This window comes from Phoca vitulina, unplaced genomic scaffold (genome assembly GCF_004348235.1).
Source record: "Phoca vitulina isolate PV1807 unplaced genomic scaffold, GSC_HSeal_1.0 scaffold38, whole genome shotgun sequence".
Taxonomy (NCBI): Eukaryota; Metazoa; Chordata; class Mammalia; order Carnivora; family Phocidae; genus Phoca; species Phoca vitulina.
In genome coordinates, this window is record NW_022589741.1 from 15,772,151 (window position 1) to 15,795,649 (window position 23,499).

Sequence of the window (23,499 nt, forward strand, 5' to 3'; positions counted from 1 at the left end):
ATACACACACACACACACAGATGATATTATTGATGGACTCTGTCCTGCGGACCCAGGGATACCTGAAAGCTATCCCTAGGGAGATTCTTTAAAGAGATGGCATATAAACAAAGGAGGAAAGCAAGACAAAGAGAGAAGTTTTTTATCAGCCATCGTGTTGGCCCCAAACTCCACTGTGGAACCCTAGTAAGCTAGCCTGACCTGTGTCGAAGTGTCCATTTGCTAAGCCAGGTGGTCTTGAATAGCATAAAACCACATGAGCCCCACCCCACTCTTGCTCCCAGTGCTCAAACCCAGGTCCTTGAATCTGCTCAGCTCCTGTAAGCCATGGCCACCAGCACCAGAGGCGACAGAGCCAGAAATGGGCTCACTCAGGTTTATTTCATCCCCTAGAGCATCACCCACTGGCACCTGCAGCCTAATCCATGGCCAGCACATCCTTACTCTAAAACAGGACTCACAAATCAAAGTCCTACAAGGGTCCACAAATAAGGTAAAGAAATGGGCAAAGTGGGAATACTGTGAGACAAGAGGGAGTGGTGGGGACTGCAGTGGGCCCAGGAATACCCAAGTCCTATGTGAATGGAGCACCATTCTGCAGGGCCAGTCCATTGTTGGCAAGTGTTGTTAGGCCTTCTGATTTCTCAAGAGAAGCCAAAAATTCAAGCTTTCATGTGAACCGTCTCAATTTTAAATATTGGCAATGAGTTTTTAAAATTTTAAACATGGTATGAGCCAAACAAAATACATGCTCAGGCCAAGGCAATGAAGAGCCACCAGGTTGTGATACTGGTCTAGAGGCTGTCGTGGTAGTGTCTAAGCGCTGAATTCACTACTGAAAAGATGCTGCTTAACCTCCCAGTCAAGACATAAATCCCCTAGTCAGCATTTCCAGCAAGTTGTTTGCCAGCTCATTCTTAAAACCTCCAGTGACTGAGAGATTGACCATTCCATCATGGGATGGGTCAGTTTATCCTCTACCCCCTTCAGCTGGCTCTGACTCTTCCTCCAGGACTCAGCCAAGATGCTACCTACTGGAGGGAGCTTCCCCTGACCCCCATACTTAGACTGGATATTCCTCATGTTTACTCCCATGGCCCCCTAGACTTCCCCATCTCAATACTTTCCATATTGCATTACTTATCTGTCTGGTGCTAGGTGCAGAGCTCCTGGAGGGTGGGAGTTGGGGGAGAAGGTGTATATCCAGTGATTAATGCACACAATTTCTGATTGCAAGTGATAAAAATCTATCAGATTACTTAAGTAATCTTTAAAGTAATCTTTACTTTGCTTAAGTAAAAAGGAAATGTATTCTCCACGTAAGTGGCCAGGAAGGCATAACCTGGACTCAGGCATGACTGAATCAGGGGTTCATACGATGTCTCGCTCCACTTCCAGCTCCGCTCTCCTCTACACGCTAACCTCCATCTCAGCATCCAGGTGGGAGCAAGATGGCGGCCACAGGGCGGTGCTGCAAAGTGTACATGCACATCATTATTATCCCCATTGTATGGATAAGGAAATGGAGACACAAGGTACTAAGTAACTTGCTCCAATCACACAGCTATGAAGTGAAGGAGGAAGGAGACAAAGGAAGCAGTTTGCCCCCAGAACCTGTGCATTAGACTCTATGTAATCCTCCCCCTCAAGATATGCCTTTTCCTTATTCACTTCCAGATGTGGCCTCCTAGGGCCTGCAACCTTTGTCTAAGTGATGCAGCTAACATCCCCTCCCTGCCCCCTATAACATCAACAGTATATAATAGAGAGAACAGAGTCAGTTCTGATAAGCAAGAGAATGGGAAACACCGATGCAGGGGCGCCTGGGTGGCTCAGTCATTAGGCGTCTGCCTTCAGCTCGGGTCATGGTCCCTGGGTCCTGGGATCGAGCCCCGCATCAGGCTCCCTCTCCCACTCCCCCTGCTTGTGTTCCCTCTCTCGCTGTCTCTCTCTCTGTCAAAAAATAAATAAAATCTTATTTTAAAAAAAAGGAAACACCAACACACGGGGTACCGACCCATAGCACACCCCACTCTCAGTACCTGGTGGATAGCAAGGGTCTTTGCCCTTTGGTGTGTTTTCTGGGCAAGCTCCCTTGCCCACTCCTTCCATGGCCATGTTTGAGGTGGACATTGGGCAAGATGTAACCTCTAGAATGTAGCTCTCTACTTTATGAGGCAGGAGGGACCTGAGGACTGCCCTAGATGATGGTAACTTATACAGATTATTCAATAGATTGGGTGTTTCTCTTATAGAATAATTCCCTTGGGTCTTTAGTAGACTGTTGGTATTTGCTTCTGGTCTGGTCCATGGGTTTGTACCTGAAGCCAGAACTCTTGCTGAGGCACAGTCCTTGTCGGTACAACCTGGCTGGTGCTCTGCCCATCCCCCTAGCCAGCAGGTTCCCAGCCTCCATCCTGGACTCCACCTTCCTAAGGTCATTGCAAACAATGGCCTTGGGGTACCAGGGGATTATTTAGCTCCTTGACTCCTACTGCATCCTTTTCATGGAGCAGGGGCTCATCACAGGAGGTGACTGGGAAGGGCCTAGGGGACCAGTGCGTTCCCCAGGACCCAATCTGATTTCTGCAGTTTCCCACTTTCCTGCCCTTACTCACACTCATTTTAGGTTGGGAAAGATAATTTAGATTTCCAACCTTGCAGGCCTTCAGATTTTTGGATTCTCAGCTGTTTTGGATTTCAGGTCACAGGCAGGAAGTGGCTCTCTCAGTCAAGCCTCCTGGAAAAGCCCTCTGCTTTCAAGCAAGCCAGTTTCAACCTAAGCTTTGTCACTTCTCAATCGGGCCTTCCTGGAGGTCACTTCTGTGTGACGAGGCCCCATTCTTTCGGTCCAGGGAGCCCCATCCTCACTGCCCTGCACCCTACCCCCTCGCGGAGTGGTCTGTCACTTGCACGTTCCCACTCCTGGAACTAACATCTGTCCCAGTTTGGTTTAAGAGTAACAGGGCGCCTGGGTGGCTCAGATGGTTAGGCGTCTGCCTTCGGCTCAGGTCATGATCCCAGGGTCCTGGGGTGGAGTCCCGCATCAGGCTCCCTGCTCGGCGGGGAGCCTGCTTCTCCCTCTTCCTCGCTCTCTCTGTCTCTCATTAATAAATAAATAAAATCTTAAAAAAAAAAAAAAAGTAACAAAAGTGGGGGGAAAATGCGTTCGCTCATCGATCTGAAAATCCAGTGTCTGGCTCCAGGCACAGCCGGATCGAAGACCTCACACAACGTCCCCAGGACATAGTCGCTCTGTTTCAGAGGTTTTTTTCTCAGGTTCCCTGTGGTTAGCAACATGTCACCCGTAGTTCCAGACCTGTGTCGTCATCGATTAATGTCCAGCAGGTTAAAGTTAGAGCTTTTCCAGTAACCAAACAAACCACCCCCGCGCCCCAGGGTCCATTCTCAACTGGACCAGACTTGTCCCGGGTCCATCCTGCAATTGACCACAGCGCCTGGAGAAGCAGTGCTCTGATTGGCCAGGCCTGATCATGGGCCCGCCTCCGGAGGCGGAGTCAACTACCTGTCAGAAAGGGAAGGCGGTAAAAGGGACCTTCACAGAGAAGCTGGGGTGCAGTTGCCTCCTGCAGGGCCGCTGGAGGCCAGGTGACCAAAACAGCAGGAGTCCATACCGCTGATACTCAGGAAGTACTTCTCCTCTGAATGAACACACGAGGGGACTCAGCCTCTGAACAGGAGTGGGAAAGGATGCTGGAAATACATGACCTCTGTTTTTTCTTCCTTACTCGGAAGTCCGAGCCAGCAAACACAGTGTGTCCTGAGAACATGTTTACACTAACGGTGAATTCCCAGGGATCCGAAGTGACAGATTCTCTCTGGATTATCCAGGTCGTGTGTTTAACCCTCGGCCAGGGTCCTCTGGCGCCGCAGGGCTCCAAGCAGAACCCACGATGCCAAACGAAATGACTTTGAAGTTCCCTTCATTCAACAAGGCCTTGCCCCGTTGCTCGCCCCCAAATTCACACGATGGAGCCCCAGCCCCAGGGTGACTATATTTGGACATAGGACCTTTATGGAAGCAATTAAGGTGAAAGAAGTCCTAAGGATAGGGCCGTGGTGCACTAGGATTCACACACACACACACACCAAGGAAAGGCCATGTGAGCACAGAGCAAGAAGGAGACCATCTGCAGGCCACAAAGCGGCTCTCACCAGGAAGGGAACCCTTAATCTCAGACTCCCCCTCCTCCAGAACCGTGAGAAATAACACCCATTGTTTAAGCCACCCGGTCTATGGTATTTTGTCATAGCAGCCAGAGCCGACAAGACACCCATTTCCCAGCCATCACACAGTGTGCCCTCGGGGGAGGAGCTCATTAGTCAGATGTACACATGCCTGCACGTGAGCACGCACCTCATGTGCGGTCTGGGTTTGTCTGCCTTGCGGTCTCCAGCCACTGGCGTGGATACTCAGGACCTGACCGTCGTGGCGGGGCCACCACACTGTCTAACCCGATCTAAAGTAGGAAGTGGGGGCGCCTGGGTGGCTCGGTTGGTTGGGTGTCTGCCTTCAGCTCAGGTCATGATCCCAGCGTCCTGGGATCAAGTCCCACATCCCTGCAACGGGCTCCCGGCTCAGTGGGGAGCCTGCCTCTCCCTCTGCCTGCTGCTCCCCTGCTTGTGCGTGCTTTCTCCCTCTCTCTCTCTCTGACAAATAAATAAATAAAATCTTTAAAAAAATAAAAAATAAAAAATAAATAAATAAATAAATAAAAATAAATTAGGAAGTGTGTGGACTCACTGTCACTATCCATGAGCCTCTTCCAAATGTGCTTCGGGGCTGTCCTAAGCTGGGCTCCTGAAAAAAGGAAACACGTGCAAGGTATTTATGAGAGCAATGCTCCCTGGAGAAGCCAATCAGATGGTGGGGCCATTAGTCAGCATGGGGAAGAGAAGAAACCAGGAAAGATTGTGATTTCAAGCAAAGCCCCAACTTCAGCCTGATTCCATGGAAAGCTCTGGAATGTAAATGACACTGCTGAGTTTTTTTTCCAGCTCGAGGCAAAGGTACCGGGCTTTTGTGCCACCATCTCGGAGGTGGTGGGTGAGGGTGAGGGGTGAGGTCCCTTCCCAGGCGCGTCCAGGTGAGGGGGCTCCAGGAGCCCCAGAGCCATCCTCTGGAGGCTGCCCGTGCAAGCTGTGAGCAACGGGGAATGCAAGCAGGGATATGGGTACACAGAAAGATGAGAGGGACATGAGGGACCTAGTCCTCGGGTTCCTAACTCTGAGGCATTTCCCTCTACCTCCTCCACCTGGCTCCTGGTACCTTCCTGCTATGTGGGCTTTCCTTCGTTCCATCTCTCCAGACTGCTCCAAGCTGGAGACGGGGTGGCTTGCTGGAAATTGCCCTTGCGCTCGTCCACCCCCCAGGTCCCCAGCGGCGAGGAGCAGGACACTGAGTCCTGATTTCCCCTACATGTGCCGCTCTGCCAGGGCTGCCTTCTCAACAGATGGATTACAGCAAGTTGGCTTTCCATATCAATCGCGTCACAAATCATTAAGCATATTGACAGAGAGAGGAGCCAGCCTGTGTGCCCGCAAAGGGGTTGGTGTTTTTCCACTGCTGAGATGGAGGGGCCTCTCCTGCCCTGTTCTCAGTCAGGGGTCTCACCCCCTCCAGGGCCCAAGGCCAGTGGCCCCACCAGGCTCCTTAGACCCACAGGGTAGGCAGAGTTCACGGTGATTTATCTATATCCCTGTCAGGGCCCTTCCACAGGCCACAGCCTTGCTCAGGGGCAAGCCCCTTGGCAGGGCCACCACAGGGCAGTCCAGCTCTGAATTCATCCAATAGCAAAAGTTGGTCTCATATATACTCAGGGCCTCAGCCTGTGTAGACTGGGATCCACACCTTCAAGGAGCCCCCAAGTTACTCCAAGGTCATATCGTCCAACCCCTACCACTGGGCAGGACCACATTTTTTGTACCATGAGAATCTCAGCACTTTCTCACATTATCTCCTAAGCCTCAGAAAAACCCTACACAGTTCGTATTTTTATTGGTGTTTTACAGAATTGGCCCAGAGAAGTCCAAGGTCACACGGCTAAAAAGCAGCAGGGGCTGGGTTTCCAACTCAAGTATGTCTGGTGGTACAGTTGGAATTGGTAACCACCACGCTATATTCTTTGCCTTTCAAGTCAGATTTCCCCCCTGTAATCCTGTTACCCAGTCCTCAGTATACCTACCTTCTCATATCTAAATTAATTCCCTCTATTTGTACCAGAAACCCATCTCCTGTCTCTTTCATAGAGTCCACCTTTATAATAAACTTAATTTACTAGTGGACGGATGGATGGTGGCTCAACCCACTGCCTTTCCTTTTCCAGATACACTTGTTTTTCCCCCAAAGATTTTATTTATTTATTTGACACACAGAGAGGGAGACAGCGAGAGAGGGAGCACAAGCAGGGGGAGTGGGAGAGGGAGAAGCAGGCTTCCCGCCGAGCAGGGAGCCCGATGCGGGGCTCGATCCCAGGACCCTGGGATCATGACCGGAGCCAAAGGCAGACACTTATCGACTGAGCCACCCAGGTGCCCCCAGATACACTTTTAATGTTTGAGCACACATGGAGGAAGAAGGGAGAGGAGAGGAGGAGGGAAAGAAGAGGAAAGGATTATGTGGTAGACAGAGTGACCCCCTCCCCTTAAAGATGTCCACAGGCTCATTCTCAGAACCTGGGAATTGTTACCTTACCCGGTGAAAGGGACCTCTGCCAATGTGGGCAAGTGAAGGATCTTGAGATGGGAAGATTATCCTGGGTTATTTGGGTGGGCCCAGTGGAACCATAAGGGTCCTTAGAAGAGGGAACAGGGGTGTATCAGTGCCAGCAGAGGTCAGAGAGGGAGATTTGAAGATGCTACATGGCTGGCTTTGAAGCAGGAGGAAGAAGACACGCACCGGGACAGGAGGAAGGCTTTGAGCACATGGAAGAGGCAAGGCAATGGGTTTTCCTGTCAGAGCTTGCAGAGAGAACGCCGCTCGGCTGACATCTTGACTTGGGCCCAGGGAGACTGATTTTGGACCGCTGACCTCCAGAACTCTAAGACAATAAATCTGTGTTGTTTAAAGCCACTCAGCTTGTGGTCACTGTTACAGGAGCAAGAGGAAGTTAACCCATGGGGTAAAACAAGACCATTGTCTAAACAGTTAGGAATCTGTTCTGGTGGCAGATTTCCACAGAGTCATAAATCTGGGAGGAATCCTGAGAGCTCATCCAGCCTCACTTCCTCATTTCATACGCACAGGAATAAACTGTAACATTGACAATTCTTCTGTACCTCAGTGTCTTCATCTGTACAATGGGCACGTCGACGGTCACCTCTCAGGAGTTTGTGAGCAGTAACTAAAAGACCATCTGTCTGGGGACACCTGGGTGGCTCAGATGGTTAAGCTTCTGCCTTCGGCTCAGGTCATGATTCCAGGGTCCTGGGATCGAGCCCCACATCGAGCTCCTGGCTCAGCGGGGAGCCTGCTTCTCCCTCTCCCTCTGCCTCTCTCCCTGCTCATGCTCTCTCTCTCTCTCTCTCTGTATCTCTGTGTCTCAAATGAATAAATGAAATCTTAAAAAAAAAAAAAAAAAGACCATCTGTCTGTAAGCTATTGTCCCAGGGAGAGAGAAGCCCGGAGAGGTGAAGATTGCCCACGGGCACGCGTTTAGCGGGCTTCAGAGCCGGGTCCCCGACGCCAGGCTAGTAAAACCTCTCCCTGGTTCTGCACACTCAGCACTCCATTTCGTCAGCCAATAAACAGAGATTTGAGGTGGGAGCCTGTAGCGAAGGGAGTGTGGGGAAAGCTCCTCAAAACATTGCCAGGAGTCCCTCTAGCACCAGCTCCCAGGAGCCTGGACCCCTGTCTGCTGAGCTTGACCTTGCAGGCTTGTGCAACCACTGCAGTCCCTCGGCGGATGCACGGAATACATTCATGGCCAGAGCATCACAAACACAGGGCGTGCAACACTCCCTTCCCTCTGCCACAGTTCGAAGAGCTCTCCAAACCATCCCGGCCTCCTCCTCCAGGAAGTCTTCCCAGAGAGCAAGAGGAGAGTCCTCTGCTCCTCAACCTCACCTTCCTGGACAGGGCACAACCATGTTAGCCTAAACTCAGTGGCTGTGCTCTCTGCCTATTCTCTGCACGTTGTCGCCTTTTGTCTGTGTCATGGGTCTGTTGGGGGATTATGAGCCAGGGGCTAAGTCCACGGTGTCCCCTTGGCACAGAACCCAGCCAGCACCCTGTGCCAATGAGAGTCTACTTGCACGACACCTCCTTAAATTCTGTCCCCCAGGTGCCTCATGCCTCACCCTAGTCCAGGCCTGTGGGACAGTGTGCGGGCTCGTGCCTGTCATTTTGCCATCCCTGAAGTCCTCCCCCACGGCTGCCCCCGTTCCCCCTTCCTCTGACCCCTGACACACAGAGCCTTCCATCCTTTGCTCCATGACCCCTCCCTCCCTGGAGCCCCCCCCCCCCCCGAACTAATGCATGAAGCCCCACACAGCATCCTCCCTGACACTCTCCTCCGCTGGCTCATGTGTCCTGGGTCCAAGAGCAGAATCCGTGTCTCTTGCAGAAGCCACCACAAAAGAATTGTGTTGTGATTTTCAAAGGAAATTGAAATCCTCTCTTTACTGCTTTCTAAATGAACCTTATAATTTTCCCCGGTCTACGACATCCCTATGAATTGCCGTGTGTGTGTGTGTGTTCATGTGGGAGAAAGCGTGCGCGAGCTCAGTGCCAGCCAGCACCAGGCTGGGCATGCATCTCTGGTGGATCAGATGAAGGACCACCGCCCTCACACGGCTGAGTGTGTGCTCCGTGGCCAGAAGCCACAGCTGTACCAAGCAGCCTTTCCCCACCCCACTCTCGGCCCCTCAGATTGGAGCCTCTGAAACGGAAATGGCTCGACCACATCTGGCCAGGGGATGGGACTAGCCCAACCTTTCAAGAGAACTCAAGGCTAGAGGGGTACAGCAGGGAGCCCTGGAAAGAATTAAAGGGTGGGAGGAAGGTCTCAGGAGACCAAGGACAGAGGTGGTCCTAGCAGAAAAGTCACAGAAGCATCTAGAAGAGAAGCAGAGGGCTGGGGCCGGGAGGAGAAGAAGGAGCCCAGGCCAGGGCAACATGGGTGATGGACACATTGACTATACTTGTGGCATCTAGGTCTCCAGAAATCCCTGACCCTCCCTAAGTCTTGCCGCTCATCCAAGGAGGCTGGGAAATCGGGGACCCCCTTGTCAGTCAGCAGGAGCAGGGAAAGGTGAGTCCAGGCAGATGGTGAGTCAGGGCCATACCTGCCCCATTAGGAGTCGGCCGGTCCCCAAGTATCCCGCTACATCTGAGGACAGGGGTCTTGGATATTTGGGCTATGAGTCTATAGAACATGGAGCCAGACTTTTTCTGCTACCCCAGAGGAGGAAACTAGGACCCACCGCTGAAAAAAGGTATCAAGACTCTCATATCCTAAAACAATTAGGCTTAGACCACTCCTCAGGGTGTAGGAAGAGGCTACCCTGCTGGCTCTGTCCCCCTCATACTCCGTTTCTGCCATTGCTCCCTTCCCTGGGCCTAGGATCCACACCCCTGCCAGACAGAAGGACAGACGCAGGAGGAGTTGGTGCTCATCATGGCATGTGGCTGGGACGGATACATCGTCCATGGGTCAAGGGACACTGCAGAAGGTAATGGCCTAAACCACCTCGCTGGTAGCCGCCCACAGGAGGGCAGCCCACCAGGCCAGGGGACCCCCAGAAGAGGATCAGCCAGAGAAGCAGCACCGCCCCATGGAGAGAGGACCTCCATGCCCTTAGTCAGTGCTAGGTGCAAGGCACGTGTCCCTCCCCTCCCTGTCCTCACCTCCACATGGGAAGCCTCCCGCGGGGAGGGGGCTACAAGCATGGAGAGGGAACCTGCTAGAAGGAAGCTGTCCCATCCCCAGCCCCCTGCACTCCAGGAGGAGGAGGAGGAGTGAAAAGCAGACCACCTCCGGCCCCACTCCAGACCCCAGGGCCACAGGCGGTGAGGAGAGGTGAGTTGCAATCAGATGCAAGATGTGGATTCTTCAACTTGATTTATTTAATAACCAGAAAGAAGTTACAGAATCTGCCCAAGATATTGTCAAGGGACAGAAGAGGGAGATTCAAAAGAGTTCAGTTGAAAACAGTGACTTGAGAAAAAATTTTTAAATAAATATTTTATATTTATGCTGAACTGAATTGAGCCTGAATGATAAACCAGTTACACAAGGGGCAGACTGTCTTCCACCCGCTCAAGGATGCCTGGGGGGGTGGGGGGTGGGGAATATAGTTAAGGAAACAAACAAAGTAATACGTAAGGAAACCAGAATCCCAAGGAAGTCTTAACAGTGGGGCCGAGACTCCCGGATAGGAGAACCCTAGGGCTGTTCAGAAGCTGGAACTGTCCTGGACCCAGCAGAGCTTTGTGGTCGGGATTCAGATCCTGGCTCTGCCCTTAATGGGCGATGTGAGCTTGGGAAAGCCATTAAGCTCCCCAGTGCCTCATCATCCATAAAATAGGAGAGTAGCATCTACCCATAGGGTAGTTGTGAGGATTCAATGAGTCAGTACGATAAAAGTTCTTAGAACAGTGCCTGACCATGGCCACTTTCCTTCCCTCTGGTGTTCAGTCTTTGTGGCTTAGCTACCCTCCCCGCACCTGCCTCTCCCTCTGCCCCTCCCCCTGCCACCTGCGCCTAGCCCCACCCTCCACCCAGCCTTTTCTCTACCTCCCGGCCTCTCTCGCCCATCCCATCCTGACCCAGCCTGGCCCAGAATGGACATCAGGGCCTCTTGCTGTCTGTGCTCAGGCTCCAGCCGCTGCTTCGGGGCTCACCATCTGATGCTTCCTGGATTCCTGGTTCAGGGGCTCAAGCACAAGAAGCTGGAGGGCCCAGCCATCCTGGTTTAAGCTAGCTCCTCCCAGGCCACCCAACTCTTGGGGCCAGCATGGGGGCAGCACGTGATACAAAACACGGCCAAAGAGGCTGCCCCTTCAGCAGAGGCTGTGGGGGGGGGGGGCGCGAGGAGAGGGGCGCAGTTTCTCTTAGGATGAGCGGTGTGTGAGCCAGGCAGGCCTCATGATTCCCACACCTTGCACAAACAAGGAGACTTGTTCAGTCTGTCTCAAGGTTACCGTGATGGGAGGACTGGAAGAGCGTTAGGAAGACTCTACCAACAATAATGTGTCAGATGCCGTCTGCGTGCTCAGGACAATGTTGTGTGACCTGCAGACCCAGCCGTGCAGGGCGGGAGGAAGGGGTAAGGGTGGTTCCAGCCCTCAGGGGGGGAGGCAGATGGGGTCGGACATAGACTTAGTGCCCCTTAGTACCCCAGGGCCTCTCCTTCCCTCCCTCCCCCCCACAGCACCACTTGCTTATGTGGCAGCTTGGACTTCCCCAAGCCCAGGACCCTGGGAGACTGGGGTCCCTGCTCCCCACCCTTCTTCTACCCCTTCAACACAGGGGCTCCTGCTGTGTGCGGGGGCTTCTCTCCCCAAACCTGCCAGGTCTACTTCAGAGGAAGCTTTTCCTACCCCTCCCCACCCCCAACAGCCATGCAATTTCCGGGGCCCCCAGGTGGCCCACCTTTGTGTCTTTATTTTGTTTGCGTACTTACATATCAATCTAACTGGGTTCTTTGAAGGCAAGGATCATGGCTCATTCATCTCTATATTCTGGCCCCTGGTGGCTCAAAAAAAAAAAAAAAAAAAAAACACCTTTGTAAAATGAATAGCTGGCTACAGAAGGGCTGAAGTTGTCTGGGGAAGCTTCCCTAAAGATGGAGAGCTCCGAGAGGGGGAGGACTGGGACGGGAGAAAGGAGGCAGGGGAAGATACTCACGGGAAACAATATGGGCAGAGGCAGGGACAGGGGACTGGGGGAGTGCAGAGTCACGAGGGGGCCCTACAACAGGGGCATGCACGGGGAGCACGGGACAGTCGTGTCCCCCCACCCTCTGCCACCTCAGCCATCCGTCACTGGGCTCCTGCCTCTCCCGCCCCACCCCAAAGTCCTCCCAAGCCTCCTGACTTGACCCCTGCCCTGCATGTACCAAAAGGCTGTCCAGGGCAAGACTGATGCTAGGAGATCTCCCGAGGGAGCGAGCCGGCTCTAAGTGCCAGAGCAAACCTGCAGGTTGATTGGCTGTCTTTATCTTGACAGTGGCAGGATGGTCCTTCCCAGCAACCTGCTGGGAAACTGCCTCCACACCTTGTCCAGCCAAGTCCTGTCCTCCTCGGGACAGCTCCCTGCACCTGTTCCTCCTGCGACCTCCAGCGTCATTCTGGTGTCATCGATTTCTTCTTTTTAAAGTTTATTTATTTTTAAATAGTCTCTTTTTAAATTTTTTTTATTGTTATGTTAATCCCCATACATTACATCATTAGTTTTAGATGTAGTGTTCCATGATTCATTGTTTGTGCATAACACCCAGTGCTCCATGCAGAACGTGCCCTCCTCAATACCCATCACCAGGCTAACCCATCCTCCCACCCCCCTCCCCTCTAGAACCCTCAGTTTGTTTTTCAGAGTCCATCGTCTCTCATGGTTTGTCTCCCCCTCCGATTTCCCCCCCTTCATTCTTCCCCTCCTGCTATCTTCTTCTTTTTATTTTTAAATAGTCTTTACACCCAATGTGGGACTTGAACTCACAACCCCAAGATCAAGAGTTGCATGCTCTCCCAACTGAACCAGCCAGGCACCCATTCTGGGGTCTTCTTTGATACCAGTGCTGGAGGGCTCACCCACCCAAGGCCCCTTTACTCGAGATCAGGCAAACCAATCTTGTCACTGGCCTCAAAGAGAAAAAAAAAGAAAGCATAAGATCTTAAAGGGATTCTTGCAAACTCCCACCATCCCTCCCTTTTCCTTCTTGGAGGACATTTCCTGTTTTGCCATGCTTCTCAGGTCTCAGACTGTCTTTTCTGGCTCAGCTACCGTCGTAGGGACTCAGTGCAGTGAGAGTGGGGAAGATGCACACCGCCTGAGCTCAGACTAAATGCCACTGGCTTGGTGGCATCACCTCACTTAAGCCACAGCGGGAGGTCTGAGTTCCCTCAGGTCACCCCTGGGAACTCTGGACCTTTCGCAGAGGAAGTCCTGGGATTTCAGAGGTTGGAAGAAAGCTCCTGTCGCCCCCGGGTTCCCCCCTCCCTGCCCATCCCCTGCCGCCTTCCCCGGCTATGGAGGAACCACCTGGGAGATGTTTGGATCATGAGATGCCCAGGCCCCAACCCTACAGATGGGGCTGGGGGAGTCTGGAGTTAGCCAGGCCTCCCAAAGGTTGAGAAAACAGATGAGGACCCAAGGATCAGAAGAGAAGGGACTCGCCCCAGGTGAGTACTGAAGGAGGCTGGTCTAGAGGCTGGTCCTCCTGGCTCCTTGCCCTGTGCATCCTGAGCTCCTCCAAGACAGCTCAGCAAAGGCCCTGTCTTCTCCAAACCGGCTTGCCCCATCAGCCCTCAGTGGATGGCACTGCTGGTTCCTGGGCCCCCCTGGCCTCAGCCTCGGCTATCGCAGGACAGAAGGAGGGTTCCCATTTCATGCACTGCCTTGAATCGCCCGCCGCAGACGGAGACGCTAGCAGAGAGGGGCCCCGACTCCCTATCCCCAGAGGCTGGCCCCGCCTGGTCATGTGGAAGGCGTTCAGTATTTGTTGAGACGGTCTATTGAGCGGCTGGGTTCACGACTTCACTCCTTACACTTGTGAGGACATTTGCCAGTTTTAAGGCCAATGCTTAACCCAAAGGCATCGCATGTTAATGGTGGGATTTTTGACAATTCTCACTCACCAGTCACCCCCCATTTCCTCCTTGTGGTGCCGTGGAGTTCTTGACTGAGAAGCCGGCTCCCCTTCGCTCTGCTCCTCATCCCTCCACCTGCCAGTTGAACACAAAGCCCCAGGCTCCACTCATTTGTGATGCCCTGCTTACGGATTTCTAGATTATGCGCAAAGCAAGGGAACCTGACAGGCTCATTCAGCAGCCTCTTCGGGCCTTGGCCAGGCCAGCAGCCGCCTCTAGCTGGGGTGTCCAGGAGACTGCTGGGGCAGAGGGAAGCAAATTCACTTCTGGGGGGGCGGGGGTTGAACTGATGAGCATATTGGTGCCTCTCACCGGCTGACTCCTTCTTTCTGCGGATAATCTCACGGGCCATGGAGCTTCCTGTGACAAGAGAGAGGCTTGGTTCCGGAGACAGTGCGGGCGGGCAGCTCGTGTTGGAAGGCTTGCGAGATCTTCTGTAACCCTGCCAAGCCACCTCTTCACTGGAGCTGGACTCGTGAGAAGGAGGGGGGCCGGCAGAGATAGGAGACAGACATCTGCTGTGATCCCAGCTACGCCAAGTGGAAAAGGCCATACAAGTATTTTCCAAGTGATTGATTCCAAAGAAAGGTGCTGGTGAGAAAGGAAAAAAGGAGTCCCTTCCTGGGCCCACAGTCCGCTTGATGGATCATACACGTAATGACACAGGGCATATCTGCTCATTCCCCACACCCCACCCACATCTGTCCCTAAAATGGGCTCTCTGGCCCCCTCCCTCCTCTGCTTCCCAAGGGCGTCAGAGTCCTTCTGCCTCCCTAACCCAGAACATCTGGGATTCCAGGACCTGGAAAACTCACACCCTGGCCCTTCCTTGTCTTCTTCCTAAACAGCATTCCCTGAAAGCCAAATCATGGCTTCTAACCCCACCCCACCCCCCAGCCCTGAGGCAGGTTATCCTTCTCTTGGACAACTGAGGCAATCAGAGCTCAGAGTAATTAAGGAACTTGCCCAAGGTCGATGTAAGCAGCAGAGCCAGGAACCCCAACCAGGCCTGTCTGGGTTTCCACCCTGCCTCCATGAGAACAGAGACCCACACACAGGCCTGCTCTGACCCAGCTCCTTCCACTCCTTCCTCTGGGTCCTGCTGCCCCAGGAGCAAGGCAAGGGTTGGGGGCGGGGCAAGAAGTCACCTTAAATCTTTTCCAGAACAAGATGGGGCATGAGCCAAGCAAACTCTAAGTGTCTACGTGAGAAAAACTGAGATATTTTTCATGAGGCCTGAGAAGTGTGTTAGGGTTCATCTCTGTGGGTTCAATAATTCTGGTCAGAAGACTGACTTTTCTTTTACCTCTCAACTTTTAACTATGAAAAAAATGTATACATACAGGAAAGCTCAAAGAAGAATACAGTTAAGAACCCATAGGCCCCAAATTTACATTCTACAATTAACATTTTGTCAAATTTGCTTTATCCAAGTATTTTTCTAGACCACTTGAGTATAAGTTGCAGACATCAAGAGATGTCCTAAATACTTCGGCCTCTATCTCTTAAAGAGAAGGACATTCTTCTACGTAACCAAATGTCGCTCTCACACCTTAAAAAATTAATAATTTCCTAATATCATCCAATATCCAGCCCATATTCAAATGTCCACAATTATTCCAGAAATGTCTTCTATAGCCGTGTTTTAATAGCAGACGCCAAAGGTCAAACATGGCATTTGGTTGTTCTATCTGTTGAGTCTTCTTCCATCTTAAAAGTAGTCCCCCCACCTTTTTTTTTGTCATGACATTGACTTTTTGAGGCGGTTGAGCTGATGGGCTGGCAAAATGTCCCACTTTTTGAGCTCTCGGGGTTATTTCCTTATGGTGCCATTGAACTCCTTGCTTTATTCCCTGTATTTCCTGTAAACTGTACCTTAGATCCTGGGCTTGATTAGATTAAAGATTTTTGGTGACAAAACATCGGTGGTAGCAGCTCCTAAGAGCCCCGCCTCCTGGTACTGACACCGTTGTGCAGTTGCCTCTCCTGGAGCGTGGGCTAGACTTTGGGATGCGCTTCTAATACATAGAATACGGCAAAAGTAAGGGGTTGTCACTTCTGAGATTAGATTATCAGAAAGCTTTGGCTTCAGCTATCATGGGTGTTTTCTCTTACTTTTGGGTTGTCCATCATAGAGGAAGCTAGCTGAGACAGCCTCATCTGTCTGCCTCTCATCCTTTACCACATGCCGGGCAAACACTCCTGCCTTCTATTCAGCTGTGTTGAGTCAAATTACTTAGACTTACCTGCCTTTACCCATACCCTAACATATGTCAGGACTATGAGGATGAGGCAAGCATCTTTCTTTTTTTTCTTTGATGCTTTGGTTTTATTTTATTTTTTTATTTTTTAAGACTTTATTTTTAAGTAATCTCTACACCCCACGTAGGGCCTCGAACTCACAGCCCCAAGATCAAGAGCTGCATGCTCTGTGGACTGAGCCAGCCAGGCGCCTGGAAGATAAGTCAGGCATCTTTAAAAAGGAGCTTAGAATGTAATAGGGAAGATATAGATCGATGGAAGAGAATTGACAATGCAGAGATAGACCCTCACAGTTAGTAACTGGGTTTTCAACAAGGGTGACAAGACAATTCAATGGAGAAAAAGATAGTTCTTTCAACAAATGGTGCAGGAGCAAATAAATATCCACAATGAATAAAGTCAGATTACTACCTCACACCATATACAAACATTAACTCAAAATGAATCAAACATCTACATGAAAGAGCTAAAAGTATAAAACTCTTAGAAAAAAAATATAGGTGTACATCTTCATGATCTTGGATTAGACAATGGTTTCTCTCAAACAACAAAAGAAAAATATAAAGTGGATGTTATCAAAATGTCAAAGACACCATCAAGACAATGCAAAGGTACCCACAGGATAGAAGAAAATCTTTGCAAATCATATATCTAATAAGGGACTTGTGTCTAGAATATATAAAGAGCTATTAAAACTCAATAATAAGAAGACAAATAATCCAATTTAAAAATGGGCAAAGAATCTGAACAGTTCTCCAAAGAAGACCTATGAATGGCCAAGAAGCACATGCGAAGACGCTCAACATCATTAGTCATCAGAAAGATGCAAATTAAAACCACAATTAGGTGCCACTACACCCATTAGAATGGCTAAAATCTAAAAGTAGTTTAGATTTAAATTCAAAAGATGTTACAAATCAGAGTAACCTGGGTAAAGGGCACCAGGGTGCCCAGGATCTCTCCGTCTTATTCCTTACAATGGCATGTGAATCTACGATTATCTCACAATAAAAAGTTTCATTTTTTAAAATCCCATGCTGTTTATAATTTCATAGTGCAAGCTCCAGAAGATTAAATGGGGCTTTAAAAAAGCATAAGTTATGTGTATATGCATAACACGTATCTTATGTTTATCATCGTATGTGTGGAAACACACAGGCCCACATACACAGAGAAGGGGGCATGCGGCTTCCATAAGTATGTGTTCAAAGCCCTTTGAAAGCCCAAAGGAGAGAAGATAGAAAACCACTAAGGGAAAGATTGCCTGGACTTAGGAGTTAATAGGATCTCATCTCCCTGATGCCCCTGAGGAGGGCATCACGTGCGCACCTGGGCATCTGCCTGCCACCTCCAGTCAATACACAACGTCTTTGTTCCCTCTCTCTTGCTTTACCTCCCCTTTGTCATTGTCCTTCACTCACCAGGCCACTACAGAACTCTATTAGGATGATTAATGGTGACTCTAGAGCAAACAATCCCCAAATCTCAGCATTAACTTCTGCTCAAAACATGCACTTGGGATGTTTCTGATTGGGCAGCTCTCTGGGGAGGTTCTTCTCTTAGCGGTGGTCTGGACCTACACTGCCACCATCTCGTGGCTTCCAAGGTCACGCCAGCGCTGTCCAGGCAGCAAAGGAAAGAGAGAGCGTAGTAATTGAATTGCACGAGGAGGAGGTGAGCACTAGAAGCAGAGTACTACACTTCTGTCCATATTCTTCTGGCTGTAACTTAGAAATATGGCATCACCGGGGCGCCTGGGTGGCTCAGTCGTTAAGCATCTGCCTTCAGCTCAGGTCATGATCCCAGGGTCCTGGAATCGAGTCCCACATCGGGCTCCCTGCTCCACGGGAAGCCTGCTTCTCCCTCTCCCGCTCCCCCTGCTTGTGTTCCCTCTCACTGTCTCTCTCTCTCTGTATCAAATAAATAAATAAAATCTTTAAAAAAAAGAAAAGAAATATGGCATCACCTGTGAGGGAACTGGGACATGCAGTCCTCCTGTGTGCTTTTATGGCATCATTTCTGCCATGAGGATGCTTCCTAGTTGGTCCTACCAGGGGTCTGCATAGACGTCCGCGCCAAAGATGCTGTGCCCTGATCCTCCCATAACCCGTCTTTGAGATGCCGCAGCAGGGAGGATGGCTCACTCGGCACTCTGTTCTGCACTCTACTACCCCCGGCCTAGGACTGCTCGGCGTGTACCCCAAGTTTCACAACGTGCCCGTGGAAACAGCTCCTTCAGCTTCGGGCTTCAGTCCCCTCCCCACGTGAACCCCCGCTCCCCACCGTCCCACTCACTCGTCCCCCTCCGCCTCCCCAAAGACTCACACAAAAAGGAACTTCTTTCCTTCTCTATTAGCCTAAAAATAAAACACCTGGCATATCATTTCAGAAGAGTAACACCCTGAGGGGCTCCAGCCCTCCAGGCGTGCAAGCGGCTGAGCTCTGCCCCTCATTCAGCAGTGGCCTGGGAGCCCTGCTCCAGGGGACAGTGACGCAATGGACCCAAAGGTGGTAAGGGAGGAGCATTGTGGTGTGAGCAGGATCGAATGGACTCCGGCTCAGATGTCTTGTACTTACAGCGCCACGGGTGGGTGCATATATGGATCTGAAGCTCAGGAGAGAGACCTAGACCAGGGTACGCTATATATCTTATATGCGCTAGGATACAGATGCAGCTGCTGTTACAAAATGTGAAATAACAGTGGCTTGAATAGGATGAGGTTTCCTTCTCCATCATAAGCACAAACAATCCAGGCTGGTGCGGAGCTCAAAGGAGTCGGGGCCCAGGCTTCTCCTGTCTCGTGTGTGTGCAATCCAAGATGACTCACTACCATCTGCATTCCAGCAGACGGAAAGGGGACATCGGGCAAGGGAAGGGCAAGCCCCTTCCCTACAGGGCATAACTCTGAGAGATGCACTCATCACTTCTGCTCACATCCCAGAAACTGGTCACAAGGCTACATCAGGCTGCAAGAGGGTGCTGAGCAATGTGGCTACTATTCCAGGCAGCCATGTGCACAGACCATTTCTAGTACCGCGGAAGAAGGGCTGGGTGGACGTTCTGGGATGACTGGGAATCTCTGCCACACACCCCATCAGTAAAAACATTGTTGAGCACATACCCCCCAATATATGTGTATTTGTTCATAATTCATACGTGTCAGTATGTATATTACATATTTTTAAAGATATTTCCTTGGGGTCCCTGGGTGGCTTAGTTGGTTAAATGGCTGACTCTTGATTTGGGCTCAGGTCATGATCTCAGGGTCATGAGATTGAGTCCCGCATCAGGCTCCATGCTCAGTGCAGTCTGCTTGTCCCTCTCCCTCTGCTCTTCCCCCTTGTTCACATTGTCTCTCTCTCTCTCTCTCAAATAAATAAATAAAATATTTTTAAAAAGACATTTTCTTTCTTACTTTTTAGATAAAAATAAAAGCAATATTTTCTTTTTATACCTCAAGAGATCCTCTAGCACACACCCCCTTGGAGAGTACTGGTCTAAACTAAAGATATAGATTTATAAATCAACAGCAAATACGTAGCAAATAGCTGAAGCTCTACCTTTGGATAAGATCGTCCAAGGAGAGCATGGGCAGAGAAGGAGAAGAAAGTGCCAAGGATGGGAGATTGGGGAACATCAACATTTAAGATTTGGGCAGAAAGTAAAGAAGCAGGAATGATCTGAGAAACTGAGCAGGCCTCATTGAGAGGTAGGAGAAATGAGATATAGCGGCCATAGGAAATCTGGGAAGAAGAGAATTTCAGAAAAAGCCATGCACAGCAAAGACGGAAAGGGGGCTGTGATTCACACATGTGAAAATCACTGGTAACCAGGCTGGGAAGCGACAAAACTCAGGATGAGTAAGTAAGGATTAGATGGTACTAGGAAAGAGGGAGCCATGGAGGATTATTGAGTAGGAGCGTCACAGGAGGACAGCTGAATGTAAGGAAGATGCCATGGGCATTTGTATGAAAAATGGGTTAGAGGGGCCAGAGTCTGAAGTCTGCAGACCCACTAGGATGTAAACTCAGACCAGGCTGACCAAGTCAAAATGGCCTCAAACACATTGCTTAGGAGAAATGGAAATGACCCAGTGACCAACTTGATATGGAGACTTATGGAGAAGGAAGAGAATATGGGCTCCAAGGTTGTGGGCCCTGGAAGCGGAGAGAGCGGAAGCACGATGATGGTTCGGTGAGGTTCTGGTGGGCAAATGCAATGCCGATCCCTGAGTGCCTGGTCTCCTGTCCCAGGCTCCTCTCGCATTCCTAGGCTTAAAAACTCTCATGGGCAGACCTCTCCAGCCCTGCCCCATGGTGCCAAGAATGTGGTCATGACTGCATAGTATCCTAGAGACCCACCGAGCAGCCAAGCCAACTTCCATGTGATGCCCGGGGGCTGTGAGATCGTCACGGAGGGCAGAGAGCTCTTCCTTCCCATGCAGAGTCAGGCTCCACAAGGTGCCAGCAGCAAAGGCCCCGTCAGCGGGCATGAAAGCAGGACACATCCGGGCCACAGCGCACCTCATCTCTGTGGCAACTGCACACCCAGCTCTAGGAGTCAGGGCATAAACCAGCGCTTGCTAGAACGACCCTCAGCCCTTCACATGGCCTGTGTCTCTTGCCTACCTCCCATCATCAAGAAGTGGGTAAAAGGAAAGAAAATGTAGTGAATCTGTAAGCACTTGAGGAGGGAGATGCTGTTCTCGACAGCAACAGTCTCTGTCCCTGAAGGAGGGCCCTCCACTGTGCTCTAGCCCTGGGGGCCTCCCTGCGGGATTCTGGTCCAGTTGGCTTATGGGCTACACTGCAACAGGACCGCCCCTGAAAGCTCCCCCTGGGGAGGCTCCACGACTGCTGCTTTCCCAAGCCCTCACGGACTGGATGGGAGTTGGATTGCAGGACAAGTCTGGCGAAAGGTATTCGGGGAGCTGCTCCATCGGACCTGGATGATTCTGGGCGCCAGGAGGGAGGTACACTGTTCTCCCACCTCTCCCGGCCATGTCTCGGGCTCGACCTGACACTCTCCAGGGTGAGGGACTTCAGTGTGGTCCTGGGTGCTGAGGAGGCCCCTCCCTCAGGGGTCAAGAGAGGCCCCAGCCCTGGATGGAGGTTCTAACTAAAGACTAATGGGGAGGCCCACCGACCTCCGCATAAGGAGCAAAGTCTACCGACCCAGCTGCCTCTGCATAATCCACAAATTATCTTAAAGATAAGATGGGAAGCAATGGATCTCATACAAAGGGCTAAGTTCTGATATTTGGGCTAACTAATGCTAAAAACGTCAAGGATAAAACAGCTATACAGTACCCTGGGTAAACATGTTGGGGGGCACCATGGATTTCCTTGAGTATCTCAGAGGGTGGAATTCACTTACACTTGACGAGTCTCCACTCTGCACCCTGCCCACCCTCTGGATCTTGAAGGACTAAGGAGTTTAAGCAAAGAGTGGAAGGTGTCCCAGGCTGAAGGAACTGCTTGTCTCAGGGGACCAAGTGAGAGAAAGCATTCTATGCGGGCAGGATGAAACACATAGTGAAATTCTAGATCAGTCTGGCCGTAGCAGAGGAGGGAGGGAGGACAGCCGTAATCCCAAGGCAGGAGAAGCTCTAGCCAGCTCAGGACATGCTTCTGTGGTGGGAGTTTGGGCTTTATCCAGAGGGCAATGTGGAGCCACTGAAACATTTTAAGCAGAGAGGAGACATGATCAGATTTGTTCTAGAAATATAGCAGGGTGGTTTGTTAAGAATGTAATGTGGCAGAATAGCCTAGTGAAAAACTAGCTGCGTCTTGCTTTCTCCATTATGGGCTCCTTGGTAAGGAATGAAAGGTATTTCTACCCCTCTTCCTCCTCACTCCCACCCCAGGAGGGGAGCCAAGCCATTGTATCTTTGAGGCCCGGGCTTTCCTTACCCACAGGGGGGAACTCACAGCAGTTTTGTGTGTTATAAGACAAGAAGGAAGAAGTTGCCAGGCCGGTCTGCATCTTTGTTTTAGAAGGCCTGGGTCCAGCCTGGGAGTGTTTGTGCTAAGAAGTGAGGAACTAGACCCAGAGGTTATGGGATGTGTGGGGACCTCCAGACAGTCTGAGAATAGCTGTGAACCCAGAGGAAGGAGGAAATCTCATGGCTACCCTGCTGCCATGCAGCCCATTGTTCTCTCCTACCCAGGTGTTGATTCCCGGGGTTGGTTCTGAAGGTCGCTGACCACTGTGCATGGATGGGAAGTCCCCAGAGCAAGCTCCAGACCTAGGACTCGGGGTCCTGGCCCACCACGAAGCTCCGTGTGAGGTGGGGCCCATAATGGGCTCTCGGGCTTCATTTTCCTCATTGGTAAAACTCGTGCTTTGGACTTGATGTGGCACGCAGCTCCTTCTGGCCCGCACGTTCTGTGAGGTCCAAGCACACGCTTGAGTGGCCTAACGGAGCAGAATGCATTGTCAAAGCACAGTGACAGGCACACAGAGCAGCCCAGGGGAGGGCCCAGAAGCCCCCAGGAGTCTCTGGAGCCCAGCATCAGGCCCTGTAACTGGGGCACAGGAGGGCAAAAGCACCTGCTCCCGGGGTCCCGAACACACTAGGGGCAGCCACCCACAGGGAGGCCGACACCAGGAAAGGCCGTGGACTGTCAGACTGTCTCCAAAGTGCAGAAAATACTGCCAGGTTCATAGAAGGAGAACGTGGGAGAAAGGCCGGTGGGTCCGTGCAGGTGGGTGGTGCATGTCAGGCCGAGCCTTGTCCTGGGGTGGGTCACACGGGCTCCTGCTGGCCTCGGGGCAGTCCCTACTGCTTAAGGGGGTAGTTTCAGCTTTTGCTTCAGGGTCTTTCGCCTGAGTTTAGAGAGCCACGGGACAGAAGAGCTTAACCAATTACAAAGTACGGACTGAGGTCAGAATGGAGGTAGTTACATCCTCTTTCAGCCCCTGGGTCGTAAGGACACTGAGAAAGCAGCCACTCCGCGGGCGCCTCACGTGCAGGCGCTCCGCTGGGTGGACAAGTGTCCGGCACCGGGCAGGACCCGGCAGACACCAGTGCCCGCGTGCTGACGGCCCTGAGAGCCCACCAGGGTTACCGGCCCTGACTCCGCGCTCCGCGGCCGCCCGCTGCCTGCTACCTCTCAGGGACGCCCTTCCAATAAAAAGGCATTTTCAGAGGCTGTGGCTCATTTTCCATTCTCTTTCTCCAACCAATTCTCCTCTCTCTTCCTACTCGATTATCCACAAGTCTTCGTTTTGTCGATTGCCTTCCCCGGGGAATGGACTCCCCCGGACCAGTTGGCCGGATGCCCTGGACGGTGGGAAAGGGAAGCAGTTAATGGCAGGAGAAATGTAACTAACTTGATTGAGGTTTACAGTCTCGCCACATAGGATCGTCATTGGAGGGACTGTTATCCCCATTTTACAGATG